This window comes from Castor canadensis, chromosome 8 (genome assembly GCF_047511655.1).
Source record: "Castor canadensis chromosome 8, mCasCan1.hap1v2, whole genome shotgun sequence".
In the NCBI taxonomy this organism is placed as follows: Eukaryota; Metazoa; Chordata; class Mammalia; order Rodentia; family Castoridae; genus Castor; species Castor canadensis.
In genome coordinates, this window is record NC_133393.1 from 74336093 (window position 1) to 74343080 (window position 6988).

The following is a 6988-nucleotide window of genomic DNA, read 5'->3' on the forward strand; positions in this document are numbered from 1 at the left end:
GGTGAAAGCAGAGAAAGATTTATTACACGGCTTGGGACATGCTGTGAGAAGAGGCAGAGTAAACATTCAGCTCGTCTTCATCCATTTTTGGGGTGCAGACATGAGTTATAAGTATAAGTAGACAAAAGAACTGGGGGCAGGGAACAAAGGTATGCATAAACAGTCCCGGTCACAGGTGTGTTCTAGTTGACCATTATCTCAGTCCAAAGGCTCCCAGAGGGGTTCTAGAGACGATGTTATTGCTGTTATCATTTGAAGGGAGCAATCTGATTCCCGTGAGATGATTACTCCTGCTCCAGGGTGCGGCCTCATCATTACAGGTAATTGTCCTCATTTGGAGAAGTAGTGTGTCCTACACGTTTCACTATTTGTGGAACGTTTTAGTCCTTTGACATAAAGATGTTACAGTTCTGTCCTTTCTGGAATCCAAAGTGATTGCAAAGTGACTGTAAAGAGAATGGCTTAGAGCAGAGACAGATACAAAATGGAGGCAGGGACGCAAAGCTTCTTCTGTTTTTAGTTAATTCATGGGGCCAAGAAGGAGTCAGTGCTTTTCAGCAAAAGCAGTTTGAGAGTCTCTTAAACTATTTGTGAACCACACCTGTGATGGAGGGAGGGCAGCAAGGTGGGGCAGAGAGCTGTTGAACTGAACAATTTGCTATAGCGACCTCAGGTGATCCTAAGGCTCTGGAGCTGCGATTTCCTTTTAGAGTCATCTGAATGGGAGCAATGGCCTTCGTAAGAGACTTATGCCCTCTTATTAAACGTGGGATGCTCCTGGGGAGGAAGTAAAACAGTGCACAAGTCTTTTAGCTGAGGGCCATATGCAGAAAGGGACTCAGCTGTGGGCTCATGGCAAGCAACCCTCACAGAACAGGGGGCTGGAACAGGGATCAGGATATGCCCCAACCTACTCCTGCAGGACTTGTCCATTTCTTTTCTTTAAATATGGAACGCTTCACGAATTTGCGTGTCATCCTTGCGCAGGGGCCATGCTAATCTTCTCTGTATCGTTCCAATTTGAGTATATGTGCTGCCGAAGCGAGCACTTGTCCATTTCTTAACAATAAGTCATTTAAATAAATAAAATATTGTTTTGATAAATTACACCTTTGCCTGTATAATTATCAGTGAACTGAATTTTTATTGCCAATAGTAACTTCAATATGAATTTTAGATACGCATTAAATAGACTGTATGACATAATCCCTAATGCTGAAGAAGATAACCAGGGTGTGTTTTTCTCATGTTGTTATTCAAAATATCTTAAAAATTTCAGTCATAGCCTGTTGATCTACAGCCTTAGGTCCCAACAGTTTGATCAGGGACATCTCAATATGTACAGTGGGAAATTCTCTTTAGTACTTAGCAGATACCATGCTTAGTACCTAACACACACAAAGACCTGGATGCACACCTATCTCTGGCTTTTAAAGATGTACTGGCAACTTTCTACCAGAACGTATGACTTCATGTTGTGGTTTGATGACCTAGTTACTTCAGGAAATCCTACTTAAAAAAATTACTTACCCAGGTCAGCATCACTTGATGGACTTCCGTAGATGATGAAAAATTCTACCTGGGGTTAAATTGGATTACAAAGTCTTTTGGTCACAGATGTAAGTTCTGCCCTGTCCTTCTTAAACATCATCATATTTCATGAATGAGTAGCACCTATCAGAATAGGTGCTATGTGAGACTTAATAGCAGTGCAATGATAGCAACAATTTTGGTAAATGCATTCACATCAGTTATTTTCCTTTCATAACTTATATTGATATAATAGGGAAAATAATGAGACTTTGTCCAAAAGACAGGAGAAACAGAAGTTTGGACTTCACAGTTTAGGATTGCATCCATGGCTGACATTTTATGGAAATGTCTTCATGATTTGCACTTGGGTTATAAAAAGTTGGCCAAACTGCACCAGGTGGCTCATGCCTGTAATCCTAGCTGCTTGGGAGGCTGAGACTGGGAGGATAGTGATTCAAGGCAATCCCAGTCAATAGCTCGAGAAACCCCATCTCCAAAATAACCAGAGCAAAATGGACTGGAGGCTTGACTAAAAACATAGAGTGCCTGCTTTGCAAGTGGGAAGCTCTGAGTTCAAACCTCAGTTCTATCAAAAAAAAAATTCAAAAGAGCTAAAATAGAGGATTTTGGATGTTCTCAATACAAAGAAATGACAAATGTTTGAGGTTATGGATATGCTAATTACCATGATTTGATCATTACATGTTGTATACATGTAATATATCTATGATACATGTGATATATCTATGAAGATATCACACTGTAGTCCATAAGCATATTTAAGTATGATATGTCAATTGAAAATAAAGACTCAATAATTGTTATTCAAACTGAAAGAAAAAGAAAAGGTAATTAAGTAGATTCTTGCTGTTTTAATTGGCTTAAAAAGTGAATGAATTTGTGTTAAAAAATATTTTAGAAAATACAGTTTTTCTCACCCATAACTTGGGGCTAACTGACCTTGAATTAGGGGTGCCTCTCTTTTGCATTTACTCTTCCCTATAACAAAATACCACATAAATATTCTCTTTGGAGAGATACCTGTTTTATGTGTTTGGCTTTCCAAATGTAAAAATATTTTAAGTGTAATAGTATTCAAAAGGCACAGAAAGTGTAAAGAGCAATAGTGTTTTAGGTGGTCTCTCACAGGTTATGCCAAAGGTTTAAAGTTAGGTAGTCCTACTTAATTTTGAAGACTCTCTCTACCTATAGCACACTGTGTAGTCAGATTGCAGCTCCAATCTGTCTGGGGCTGAACTACGAGCTGTCCAAAGATCACAGCAAAATGACAGCAGAAAGGAATTGGAGGGATTCTCATCATTATACTCATACATTAGTTCGACTTGAGGGTTTTTTTTTTTTTGGCTTGGAGACTGGGAGACTGGTTTCTTCAGAAACATAAATGGTGATGTGAGATGCAGAAGAGAGTACAGGAATAGGAAGAGATATTGTACTGAACCTCAGCTCTGGCCTGCTTTCTAGCTCACAGGTTTTTATGACATTCCTATTTTCCCCTACTTGAGAAGAGAGAATAATTTTTAAAGGTTGGTGTTAAACTTTTTCTGGCTTGTATAATAATTCATAAATCAGTGTGGTTCATGACTGCATCTTCTCATGTGGGTTCACTGTTGCCATTGTTCTTAAAACCCATATTGGAAGTTCTAAAGAACCCTCCCACCAGGCCCATCCTCACCTGCAAAGCAATTGCCCCTCTTTCATCCCAAATTAATTCCTACCAGGAAGTCCTCGGCATCGTTTAGGGTGGGAGGGAAAGGTGCTTTTGCTCTCCTAAAATGTATTAAAAGCTGAAATCAACAATGCTCATCATCCTCACAAAGAGGAGACTTAAATTATATTCAAAAGGTAAGTTGGGCCAGACGCGGTGGCATATGTCTATAATTTCAGGTACAAGGGAGGCACAGTAGGAGTATGGTCCAAGGCTAGCCCAGGCAAAAGCATGAGGGGCTCTACCTGAAAAATAACTAAAGCAAAAAGGGCTCAAGTGATTAAGTGTCTTCCTAGCAAGCACAAGGCCCTGAGTTCAAATCCCAGTTTGAAAGGAAGAGAGATGACATAAATTAAGTATCTTTAGAGACATGGTATTGTTATGTAGGCCAGACTGGTCTTAAATTTATGATCCTCCCGAGTGCTGGGATTACAGGTGTAACACCACACCCTTGCTGGCTGTCATGTTTTTAAACCAGGCTAATACCCAAACATTTTTTTGAAGATGTGTTTCCTTTAATCTGCTGGTTGTAAGAGGATATTTGGAAAATGTTTTTAATAGTTAATAATAGATAGGCAATTCCTTTCTGTATTAGAATTTTAAGGGGCATACACACAAGTGTTCTTTCTTTCTGGTCTCAGAGTTGCCTTAATATATTTACCTGCTCTGTTACCTAGCTGGTTGGATGTTTTGATATATATCTTATATATTTAAAAGATATATTTCACTTTCCATTCTACCCAGTTTTGTTTGGAATCTGCTCTGTGTGTCACTGCCTTGGGGAAGTTACAAGTTAGAGAAGAATGCAAAGTAACCTGGGAACTGTGTGTGGCTTTTATTTCCAAAGGTCAAAAATCTGTGACAGAATAAAGTTTGAGGAAATAAACTTAGAGAAGCAGAAGAGAAAGCAAGAGGGGCCTCTGTTTTATAAAGAGCCCCTATCACCACCTAGCAAGGGAAGCCCTGGCTGTGGGCCCATTTGCCAAAGTTGCTGTGCATTGTCCCCAGAGAGCTGGCCCCTTGTACTCTCCACATCTGGGGCTCCTGGCTCAGAAGGTAGAAACAATTTCCTATCATTCTCGTGGTTTAAGGATGCAGAAGTGTGCATGTTTGTTTATTCATTTAACAAGCATTTATTTAAAAATATTTGATGAGTCAGACACTGTTTTCATGGCTTAGGATCTTTGATGAACCAAAGAAAGATCTCTGACTTCTTGGAATGAAATGGAAGTTGTATTTTTCTAAGCAGCCAGGTTCTCCACTAACTTCCTCTTTATGACTGGCTGTTTTGCACATCCAGTCAGTGGAGCCTAAGGAGGGAATGATAACAATAACATTAGTAAGGAACCTGCGGGTTAGGGTGAGGCTCTGGAGGGAAGGACGCCCTTGTAGGGGAGTAGAGGTCAATATGAATCACTAAGGGATCCTGGGCCACAGAACACAAATGTTTTCCTCTTTCACCCTGCAGTCATACCTGGAATTGCTGTGCTGAATCTTTCTCTCCAGCATCTTCCCTTCTGCTCTGAGCTTGGTGACCCCAGTGTGGTCCCCATGGGCATTTTTGTCTCACAGACTTTCTGATACTGACCATGCTTCAAAAGTGGTTGGCAGGCAGCAGAAGCTGCTGTCTGTCTCCTAACATGACAGAAACACAGGCTTCTCTCTTAGAAACAGAATGTTGGAGACAACAGGTGCGACTGCATTTTGAAAAGCTTTGTTCAAAAGGATGATGTCTTCAGTGAAGGTGGTTGTGGAGTTTTCCTGTGTCTTCCCCCCTGCCTTTTTTTGTAATAAACATGATTTATTGTTCTTCATGGGGGAAATGTAAGAGTCACAGTCCTTCATAGTACAACTATTTAACTTTAGATTTCACAAGAAAACATGTATCAGCAATATACTTTCAGTAAAGGACCGTTATCAATAGCTTACTACATTAGGTTCTAGGGTAGTTTCCTTTGTTCTCAAATTAAGATTTTTTTAAAACATACCTTATATCTCAGTTAAAAGTCATAGTTAAGCACAGGCAGAGGTGGCTCATGCCTGTAATCCTAGCTACTTTGGGATGCTGAGATAGGGAAATCATGGTTTCAGGCCAGCCCAAGTAAATAGTTCGCAAGACCCCATCTCAACCAATAGCTGGACATAGTGGTGAACGCCTGTCATCTCAGCAATGGCCAGATGTGTAAAATAGGAAGATCAAGGTTAGGCTGGTTTGGGCAAAAACCAAAACCTTATCTCAAGAATAACCAGAGAAAAAAAGGTCTGCAGACATGGCTCAAGTGAGAGAATGCCTGCCTAGCAATCTCAAAGTCCTGAGTTCAAAACCCAGTATTGAAGTGAAATGTTCTATTAACATTTTGAACTCTATCTAAGAGCATTATTCTTATTCATCTGGTAATTGTCTTCTTTAATTTTTGGCAGGATTGGGGTTTGAACTCAGAACTTCACACTTGCAAAGCAGATACTCTGCTGCTTGATCCACACTTCCTATTCATTTCACGCTGTTTATTTTGGAGATGGGGAATCTCACAAACTATTTCCCTGGGCTGGCCTCGAACCTTGATCCTCCCTATCTCAGCCTCCCAAGTAGCTATGATTATAGGCGTGAGCCACCAGCACCTGGATTATTTTTTTAAAAAAAATCATTAAAAAATTAAAATGGTAAATTGTTGTAAATGAGATACAAATATAAAATATTCCTGTATCTTAATTTACCTTAGTAATTTTCTGGTCTCTCCAATACAGCATTCAAGTATGTCCATCAACTCAGCCTTTCATCAAGGCAAGTGCACTTACATTTCCATTGGAGAAGTAAAACAATAAACAATCTATACTTTGTAAAGCATTTCTATTTTGGTTAGATTATATTTGTCTTTTGCATATGAGTGTGACTTCAATAAGCCTAATGTGCCTCTGTTGTAAGTACTGAATAGTCAATTATTTAATGAGAAGCAAGTCTGGAAATATCTCCTAACTCGCATTCTATAGCATAATGGAAACAAACGTCTTGTATTTACTTGTCCCAAGCAGAAAAGTCAAAGGTGACTTCCTTTCTCTTCACAACAGCAACAAAGTGTAGTTCTGTGTTGTGTCAAAAACCGCTAGAGTAGGAATCACAACTGTGGGTAGTTGTCTCAGTTCAGCTTTGATTAGCTGTGTACCTTAGATAAGTCACTGAACACTCTGGGCTTGCTGTCCCTGTTTAAAGATAAAGGACCTAGATTAGGTTAATTTTATAATCTCATCCAGCCGTAACGATATGGGATGCCTTGTTTGCTATTGCATTAGTCAGAGCTGACATTTCTTATTGTAACTTTACCTTTATGGTTTAAGCCACCACACAAGCAAGGAAGTTTTGTACTCATATCGCCACTCTATGAAAGTTGGGTTAACTAGCAGTAGCCAGTTTGTCAATCAGTGACACATTTTAAAAATGAGGATTTTAAAAGTGACAACAAATGAAACATATATCATCCTTGCAGAAATGTATATTCAAGACATGAGTAGCTCTGCTCAGATCCAAGAACTTTTGGTTACCATGGATCCCATGGAAAGCCATGGTGGGTGACCAAACAGGTCTCATTGACACAGGTGAAGCAAAAAAAACCGACTACTCTGTATGTGGCTGGCTATTTTTCCTAAAACCAAAGGAAATCTTAGATAGACCCATTCTGTGTCTCATGTAACTCTCTTCCAAGCACAGCTTAAGAGAGGGGAGTGCAGAGCAGG

The 6988-nt window shown here is 39.7% G+C and overlaps 1 non-coding gene across 1 annotated transcript; it reads right to left on the bottom strand.

Moving 5' to 3' along the window:
• Positions 1–942: 942 nt before the first annotated feature.
• LOC141426001 (U6 spliceosomal RNA) lies at positions 943–1049 on the bottom strand. Its single transcript, XR_012451115.1, has one exon. It is a non-coding gene; the product is annotated as a U6 spliceosomal RNA (small nuclear RNA).
• Between the last annotated feature and the right edge of the window lie 5939 nt (positions 1050–6988).